Source organism: Odocoileus virginianus, chromosome 19 (assembly GCF_023699985.2).
Source record: "Odocoileus virginianus isolate 20LAN1187 ecotype Illinois chromosome 19, Ovbor_1.2, whole genome shotgun sequence".
NCBI classification, from domain to species: Eukaryota; Metazoa; Chordata; class Mammalia; order Artiodactyla; family Cervidae; genus Odocoileus; species Odocoileus virginianus.
Window position 1 is genome coordinate 48,823,265 of NC_069692.1, and position 9,887 is coordinate 48,833,151.

Below are 9,887 nucleotides of genomic sequence, written 5' to 3' on the forward strand. Positions count from 1 at the left end.
TAATTTAAATGATGGACTGTTTAATTAACTTTATTTTTATTCTTTTTATCATAAATTCCACACGGGAAAAATTTCTGGTTGTGTCCCTAAATTCTGGAAATTTTGCGTCCTTATTTCAGGACGTGACTCCGCTTCCAGGGGCTATGTAACTCCAAATAAGTTTTCATTTCAGAACGTTAAGCGGTTAAACTATTTTCAAGGAGAAGAGAGGTACAAGGGAGTATTAAGAATTCACTCTGGGCTTCCATGGTCATTCAAGGGTTAAGAATTCGCCTTGCAACGCAGGGCACACTGGTTCGACCTCTGGTTTGGGACGATCACACGTGCCAGGGAACAGCTAAGCCCGGGCACCACAACATTGAGCCAGAGCTCCAGAGCCACGAGCTGCAACTACTGAGCCCGCAGGCAGCAGCTCCTGAAGCCCATGTGCCCTGAAGCCCGTGCTCCTCAGCAAGAGAAACCACCACGGGGAGAAGCCTCGCGCTGGAGCTGGAGTAGCTCCTGCTTGCAGCAACTAGAGAAAAGCCCCTGGGCACCAGTGAAGACCCACCACAACCAAGATAGATCAATCAATCTTGAAAACTTTACTCCAAAGATTGGAGTTCTCCCAATAAGTAAATATACAGGATTCTTCGCTAGGAATAATGCTGTTTAAATGAACCATCTCCCCCACATTGCATTCTGCTTAGTTATTTAAAATACACCTTGTCTTCTCTGGATGGAGCGTATAGCTTTATTTTAATGTTATTTCAAGAATAAAATAATCAAGAAGAAATGTTCTTACTTTGAATATTTTTGGTGTTTTTATGGTTATCAATGTTGGGTTCTTCTCTCTTCATATTTTCACTTGAAAATGAGAAAACGCAGCTTGCTGCCTAAGTGCTGATGTTCTGGGTACCTGTTGGATTTGTTCCAGTTTATAACGGTGCTCGGAATGATAATTTCAGAATTGACTGGATGCATTTCAGATGGAAAACTGTTTCTATGGCAACATATTGGATTTACAGACTGAAAGACTATTCCAAATAGCATTAATGAAAATTGCATATGCATGACACGAGTCCCCTCCTTCCCTAGAAAGCTCATTAAAAGGAATAAAAAGCTAGAGCAGACTGAACCCAATTATCCAGTTGCCTATGGGTTGTCCATCCTACCCAGCCTAGAAACAAGCAATTTCATAGCCACTATGTGCTGAGGGGAGGGAGTTCCTTACTAGGGCATCTTGGGTGCCAGAACTAGTGAGGCTAAGGAAGCTGCCACTGGTTACTTCTGGGAGCATCTTGCTGGGGGCATGAGATAGGCATCATTTCAGCAGGTGATGGAGCCTTGGGCCTTGTCTTCTTTTTGAAAGTTATTTTTAACTGGAGGATAATTACTTTACAACCTTGTGTTGGTTCTGCCATACATCAGCAGGAATCAGCCACAGGTATACATGTGTCCCCTTCTTCTTGAACCTCTCTTCCACCTCCCAGTTGAGAGACTAGCAGTGAAACATATACATTTGCATATGTAAAAGAGCCAGCCAACAAGAATCTGTTGTATGATGCGTGAAGCTCAAATCCAACGCCCTGTGACAACCTTGAAGGGTGGGATGGGATGGTCCTTGTCTTTGAAGAAAGAACTCTACAAAGAGAACATGATTCTAAAATAAGCACAGAGTTTGTTATAAGCACAGTACATGTGGGAGAGCACTCAGAGAAGCAGTTTACTTAAGGAAGGAGTGAAAAGCCAACCTGTCCATCCTAAAGGAGATCAGTGCTGGGTGTTCATTGGAAGGACTGATGCTGAAGCTGAAACTCCAATACTTTGTCCACCTGATGCGAAGAGCTGACTCATTAGAAAAGACCCTAATGCTGGGAAAGATTGAGGGCAGGAGGAGAAGGGGATGACAGAGGATGAGATGGTTGCATGGCATCACCAACTCAATGGACATGAGTTTGGGTGAACTCCAGGATTTGGTGATGGACAGGGAGGCCTGGCGGGCTGTGGCCCATGGGGTTGCAAAGAGTCGGACGTGACTGAGCGACTGAACTGAACCGGCAGAAAGTCATACACTCAAAGAAGAGCGTGAGCATCCTCGTGAATAGGGGGTCCCTTAGGTTTTCAGTATGGGGTTAATCTTCCAGGGTTTGTGTGAGGTGGACTCTCCTTTCCCTACCCTAGGGTTGCATCATCAGTGGTTCCTCATTTGGGCTTCCACCAGCCATCATTTTGAATCTTCCCTGTGAGCACCTAAACAAAACCTCCGTAGGCAGGGTATGGGGTGTGGGTGGGGCAAAACCACAATTCAAATGATATTATAATGACATTGCAATGTGACCAAGGTTACTAGAGGATGGCCTGAGACCCTTCAGTGCATGTGTCAGGCTGGGAAATCTGCTTGAGCCCAGAAATGAGGGGGTCATGGTGAGCTGCTTTGTCTTTTAACCCCATTATCAGCAACCTGTGCCTTTTCATTTGTGCATGTTCCACTGTTATCAAGGTCAGAGTTTCATGCTCAGATGCCACAAAGTTTCTGTTTTAGATGCCATTCTGTGCGTCATGGCCTCATTAAGTGCAAAACAAGAAGGCGGCTCTTCCTTGCCTTAATGCCTACAGGTGAGGAGGCTGTCCTCAGGCAGGTGACTCAGGGGCCAGTTTCAGAGCTGGGGCTGAAAAGAAGTCCAGGCACCAGAACAAAATCAAGGACTGGATTCAGTGCAGCGAAATCACCAGGGAACGAAAAGGAAAACATGCAGCCATCTGGGACTGGGGTGGTGAGGAGGATGGTGCTGTGCTGAGCGGCCTTGGAAGGTAGAGATACTGCCTCTATCTGGAGGGAAGTCAAGTCTGTTTGTGAAAGTAAAGTAAAAGTGAAAGTCACTCAGTTGTGTCCGACTCTTTGAGACCTCATGGACTATACAGTCCATGGAATTCTCCAGGCCAAAATACTTGAGTGGGTAGACTTTCCCTTCTCCAGGGGATCATCCCAACCCAGGGATCGAACCCAGGCCTCCCACATTGCAGGCAGATTCTTTACCAGTTGAGCCACCAGGGAAACCCAAGAATGCTGGAGTGGGTAGCCTATCCCTTCTCCAGGGGATCTTCCCGACCCAGGAATTGAACCGGGGTCTCCTGTATTGCAGGCAGATTCTTCACTGACTGAACTATGAGGGAAGTCTGTTTACCCTGCTGTGTAATAGGTGTGTCTCCCTCCAGAGTAAGGTCTGCTGGGCTGACTGCACATTTTAACTGGGGTTTCCTAAGCTCTCCTGCAGCATGCTCCATCCCACATGCAGACCTTGACTGGCCTTCTTCACGTCCCCTGTGGGAACTGGCGCTCAGGGCCCGACCCAAATGCTGGTTCTCTGGCTATAGCCATGAAGAGTAAAACTGTCCTTGGTCTCTGACCCCGGAGTCTCCTGTCTTCTACCAGCATCTGTGAACTTATGGTCGCTTGTCTTCTTAGCTTGCCAGGGGTTAGAATTTTAGACCCTTGACAGGTCTCAACAGTCAGTAGGGTTTGGAAGTGTTCTTCACCTTCCTTAGTCTGAGCCCTGAAATACTTTAGAAGAGGCTGCGGTCACTCAAGGCACCAACAAACATGGCCTCAGCCTCTCCACGCTCTCTTCACCGTAGTGAGCATTCGGGTGGGAAGAGCCTTGACCTTTCTGAGTAGGTCTCTGGCATCCCTTGCTGCCCTGTTTCCCAGGGTCTCTAGCATAAAGGATGGAGAGATTTAATTTCTAGTTGTACACATGTAAGCAGATTTTGGATTTGATAATGATGCCTAGCTTTAACCTTTTTTGGTCATGTTTGTACGTTTGTGCAGGATCATCGTATGATCATTTGGTCTAGATTGTGCAGTTTTTGTCATCAATGACTGCTACCATCTCACATGGATACTGATACCTGCTTTGAACTGGGTTTGAGTTTCTCTGTGCTTCCTTAGATTTGGCTGCCATGAAACATGTCATGCATGTTTATGGCTTGCCTGGAGGTGACACTTTGTTTGACAAGCGAAAGTGTTAGTCACTCAGTCATGTCCAACTCTTTGTGACCCCATGGACTGTAGCCCACCTGGTTCCTCTGTCCATGGGATTTTCCAGGCAAGAATACTGGAGTGGGTTGCCATTTCCTATTCCAGGGGATATTTCCAGCCCAGGGATCAAACTCTGTCTCTTGTATCCCTGCATTGCAGCAGGATTCTTTACTACTGAGCTACCAGGGAAGTCTCATTTTTGATTTTCAATGTGCTCTCCAACATAAAGCCTCTATTGGTTTTCCTCAATAAAAGATCTCTTAAGAAATAATACAAATGAACTTATTTGCAAAAGAGAAATAGACTCACAGACATAGAAAACCAATTCATGGTTACAAAATGAGATAGGGGTGATGGGAGCTATAAATCAGGAGTTTGGAATTAACATATACATATATATAAAATTGATAAACAACAAAGATTTACAATAGAGCACAGGAAACTATATTCAATAGCTTATATAAACTGTAATGGAAAAGAATATGAAAAAGAAAATATATATAAAAATAACTGAATCACTTTACTATACACTTGAAACTAACAAAACATTGTAAATTAACTATACCTCAAAAAAAAAAAAAAAAGATCTTTATGGTAAGCATGGAAATGTGCCACGTCCAGGATTTCTCTGAGAAAGAGATATCCTAAAGATGGATGGAAATGGTATTGTAAAGACATTTTATTAAACTCTTCCAGATGTCAGCAGTGTTTTGTAACACACAGTATTGGAGAATTTGGAAATAATTGAGACCCTGACAATTTTAGGTCTGGTTGTTGATTTTACTACTTGTAACTCTGGTTGTCCAACCACTTTTAAGAGTATTTTAATTTTTTTAAGTTGGTGAACAAGCTTGTTGTTTAGTCACTAAGTCGTGTCCGATTTTTTGTGACCTGATGGACTATAACCCTCCAAGCTCCTCTGTCCATGGATTTTCCCAAGTAAGAGTACTGGAGGAGGTTGCCACTTCCTTCTCCAGGAGATCTTTCTGACTCAAGGATCAAACCCATATGTCCTGCTTATCGGTTGGATTCTTCACCTTGAGATCATGTAGCTTAGCAGCACACACTAAAAAATGAATTAAGGGTTAGCACCAAGAACTCTGCCTCTCTGCCAGCCTACTGAAAGAGTCACACAGGGACTCTGCCCTTGGTTGTCACATGGTCAAGACTCACTGTCCTTACCACTAGTGGGTGTCAGTTCCTGTTCTCCATGTGTGGCTAGCGGAAGGCAGTCTCCTTTGGTTTATGCTTTGCCAAAGGTCAACTGTAAGGAAGCAGATGATAAGACTGGCATGTAGGGAGAAATTAGGAGTATAAAATAATGTTAAGAAAAAGGCAGCAGACATGAATTGCTTCAGGAACATCCTTGCAATTATGCTGGCCCCAAAATATGTGGTGATATAACTCAGATTTAAATATATGCTGAGAACAAATACACACAGCTAAAATGTAAATTATAAATCAACAGTTTTTATCCCTTTTAGACAGTTCTTCATAGCAGTTTTATGATTCTATTTTTCTTTGGAAATATATAGGACAAATTGAAATACCAAAACTTAAGCAACAAATCATATTTATATGAGACATTATTATTCACTCTAAGGAGAAATAATTAGGAACAAAATATTTCATGCATATGAATAGAAAATCCTTTTTGCCTAAGGTCACAGTATTTATCTGAATACTTTCAAGGATATTATAAAGTTTATGAATTTGACTTGGGGTGATTTGTAATCCATCAATTAGCTGCAGGTTATCTTGTTTATGCCTCACATTTGCTTGAATTCATGTAGAGTCTGACACTTTGTTATTTCCACTCGTCCTCCATCTTTTATTACTTAGTTTTGCTTAACTCTTATAAAATCTTCTCTATGTATTTCTTCAGATACATTATGCATGATGGGCTTCAGCCCACAGGAACCACTAGTGTGGTCTTAGGTCATTTGATTTATCAGAGCCTTGAAAATTTCTTTATATTATAATATTGAAATGAGGACAGTTATCCTGCACACCACTGGAAGGATTCCAGATGATACATACAGAGCATGGTGGTAGCTTCCATGCGGTGGGGATGAGGATGGGGGTGGGGGAGGCGACTGGTGGGTCGATCTACCCTATTCTGCAGGCATTCACCCCCTCTTGGGACCCCTCCCACCTGCACTCCTGGAAGAAGTGGGAAACTGGTCACACGACGTCTCCATCTTTCGTGAATGGACTCAACGTGGGTCCACAGAAGCCGATACTTGCCTTTCTTCCTCGCCCACGACTGCCTTCTGCCGCGACTGTGGTCTTCCTGACAAAGCCCTGCAGGACCTGTATTGAACTTGGGAGTAAGTGTTTCTTATGAATGGACCTCGGAGTTCAGGCTTTCTTCCTTGAAGATTTAACGTATAGCCCCGAGGAAACCAAGGGGAACAGTTTTCATAGGAAGAAAGAGAAACAGGAACTTCAGGGATGGGTTTGCTAAGAGGGAAGCAGGAGAAAGGAAAGAATAGCAAAATACAGGGAAAAAGGCATTTTTGCTTTCTCTTCTCAAAACAAACAAGATCATCAATAACAACAAAATTTTAAAAATCAAGAATTTGAAGGAAAGTTACATTAAGGTTGAATGTAAAAGACTTCAATTTAATTTATAACTTAGCTTATGAAAATGACAAGTAAACAAATATGATGGTATAATTAGATAATTACTTAGATATCCAAGTGATAGTTCAGGGCAAAGTTGTGAATCCCTAACACAGGAGAGCTCTCCTGCCCTGACAGCCAGCAGCAGGAAAACACAAGCTATCTGGTGGATCCAGAGGAATGCGCCTGTGTTCTAAGTCCTTAAGTGGTGGGGTGGGAGACGGGGCAATGAAAGAGGGAAGGAAAAAGGATTAAAGCACGTCCTAAAGGCGCTCATCCGAAAAGACATAGGGTAGTTCACCTGCAGAGAGCTAAATCTGAGGCAATATTAACAATGGTCTGAGTTTGGTTGGGTTTAATTTTGTTCCCTTTAACACACACACACACACACACACACACACACACACACCAGGTGTAGACGGTGGGGGAAAAGAAGAAATAAGACACCATTCCTACTCTCAGGATTTTAACTTTCTTATTGGAAAGCTTATTTTTTACGTAAAAGACATAAAGACTAATTTAAAGGCAATATAAATCAGTAACATGATTGCCTATTTTTGTACTGTTTAGTTTTCTAATTTCAAAGATCATAATGCCTATGGTAGAGAAGTTAGGAGTTAAAAACTGTGGAGAGGAAAATACTGATCACCCCTAATCCCTGAGCAACCCTTCTTTTGAGTTCAGATAGCATCTCTGCTCTCCCTCTGGATATTGATTTCTCCTTCTCAGCCCACAAATGTGGTCAGACTTTCCTTGTCTCTACAGAGGGGACAACTGTGTCCTCCTCTCTCAGTTACTGTGCGATTAAATAAGTTAATATAGATAAAAAGAACAATGCTCAGCATGTAGCAAACACCATACACTTGCTATTTTAAAGTTATTATCATTTTTAAAAATTTACTTATTTCTGGCTGCCCTGGGGTTTTGGTTGCTGTGTATGAGCTTTCTCTAATTGCGGTTAGCGGGGGCTTCCCCTGTTGCAGAGCAAGGGGGGCTTCAGTAGTCGCAGTGTAAGGGCTTACTTGCCCCACAGCGTGTGGGATCTTCCCAGACCAGGGATTGAACCTGTGTTGCCTGATTTGGCAGGCAGATTCTTAACCACTGGACCACCAGGAAGTCCTAAAGTTATTATTTATAAAAGAGGTAAACAAGAAATCTGTTGAGTAGGTCCTGTCCTCCTGGAACCACTGTCTGAGCTTCTCCATGCCTGATACCCTGGCTCTCTTGACACCATTCTCTTCCCTCCCCTCAGTGGTCAGGCGATGCAAACCCACCCTCACTCTTTCCCAGGGCAGCTGAGTCTCCACAGTCACCTCCACTCTCCCCCAGCATCCACCTGCCTTGCTACCCTCGTGGGTCCAAGGCCACATCTGAGCCTTTTTGCCTTTTCTGGAAATAAAAAAAAAAAAAAAACCCAATCTTTAGCAACAAAGCTCTGCCGCATCTAGGCTTAAGCCTTTCTGTCTGCCTGTCTGCCCAGACCTAATCCATGCCAAGTAAGCTCTTTCTTTATGAAGTTTATCAACATCTCTTATACTGGCAGCGTCACTGCGTGCCTGCCTGTCCTGCCAGACAGATGACAGAGACCCACAGTGCTTACTTCTGCATCTCAAGAGCTTATATCACGGATGCTGGTCAAACTGAGTTCAAGTCATGGGGTATTGCTTAGGGAACTTACTATTAATATTTGCTACTGGGTCAGGTATATAGTCTTCACTTCTCTGCTCCGTTTTAAGGTCATTTTTTTGAGAGTTGGGAGTTTGCCTCCTTCAGTTGTGGTTACTATGCAGTGTTTAAAACTGTGGTCCTACACATCATAGGTGCTCCCTAAATACTTCTCAAATGATAATTGGTATACCTTTGTAGGATACTTGTCACTCTCCTGCCTGGATGAGCTTGGGTCTCACAGTGAACCCCTGAGGCGGTCCTCACTGGGCAGAAAAGGAAGCCAGCTCCGTAGCCTCAAGACCAATGAAGGACATTACTGGTGGAACAAGGGGATAGCAAGTCTAAGTCTCCTGATTTAAGGTGCCTCTGCCTTTTCCACTATACCCTCCTGCCTGGGGAATGGAAGTTATTCATTGCAAATGGCTTTTCCCATGAGCAATCAGAATGCAGAACACAGAAACAACTTACATGTCCAGTGACAGATGAATGGATAAAGAAGATGTGGTACGTAAACACAATGGACTGTTACTCAGCCACGGTGAAGAATGAAGTAATGCCACGGATGCAGCTAGAGATTGTCATACTAAGTGAAGCAATCCAGAAAGAGAAAGACAGATGTCATATGATGTTACTCATATGTGGGACCTCAAATACAACACAAACTAACCTACCTATGAAACAGAACCAGGCTCACAGAGGTAGAGAATAGACTTTGGTTACCAAGCAGGTGTGTGCAAGAGGGATGAATTGGGAGCTGGGAATTAGCTGATGCAGACTACTACATATAGAATGGATGGACAACAAGATCCTACTGTACAGCACAGGGAACTATATTCAATATCCTGTGATAAACTATAATGGAAAAGAATATTTTAAAAAGTGTACATATTTGTATATATATATGTACATATATATATATAATGGAATCATTTTGTTGTACAGCAGAAATTAACACAACGTTGTAAATCAACTATACTTCAATTTAAAAAATGCTCAAAAAAAAAAAAAGAGAGGGCAGAGCACCTGGCTGGAGGTTAGGGTGGAAGGAGTTTCATGCAGGGGGTGGGCTTGCTTGTTAGGGACTCTGAAGGGTGCTCAGAGGGAAGATATATCCATGCTGGGGAAAGTCTTGTATTAAAATGCTTTCACTATTTTTCACTTGATAAAACAGTGGTACTTATTTTATTTATTTTTAAATAAAATTTATTTTTACAGGTGGCACTTAAATGGCTAGTATACAAATTATAGTTGAATTTGTTGCCAGTGACTCTGGACACAGGAGTGACAGAGTGATAAGGCTTTGTGGGCAACACAACAAAATCCTGAGGCTTTTTCATAACCTTTCAATTCCTTTTTTTTTTAATTTTATGATTATTTATAGTCCAGTGAGGTCACCTTACTTGGTGGATTTTCTTTTTCTTGTAAAATAACTGCTGTCAATAACACACCAAGGAGCTGTCGCTGAGCCTCTGGATATGACATCAAAGTCATTTCTTTCTTGCTTTCTGTGTTTATAGCGTGTATTTATGTACAACTTTATTATAGTACAAATCTGTAGCCAAATGACATTTCC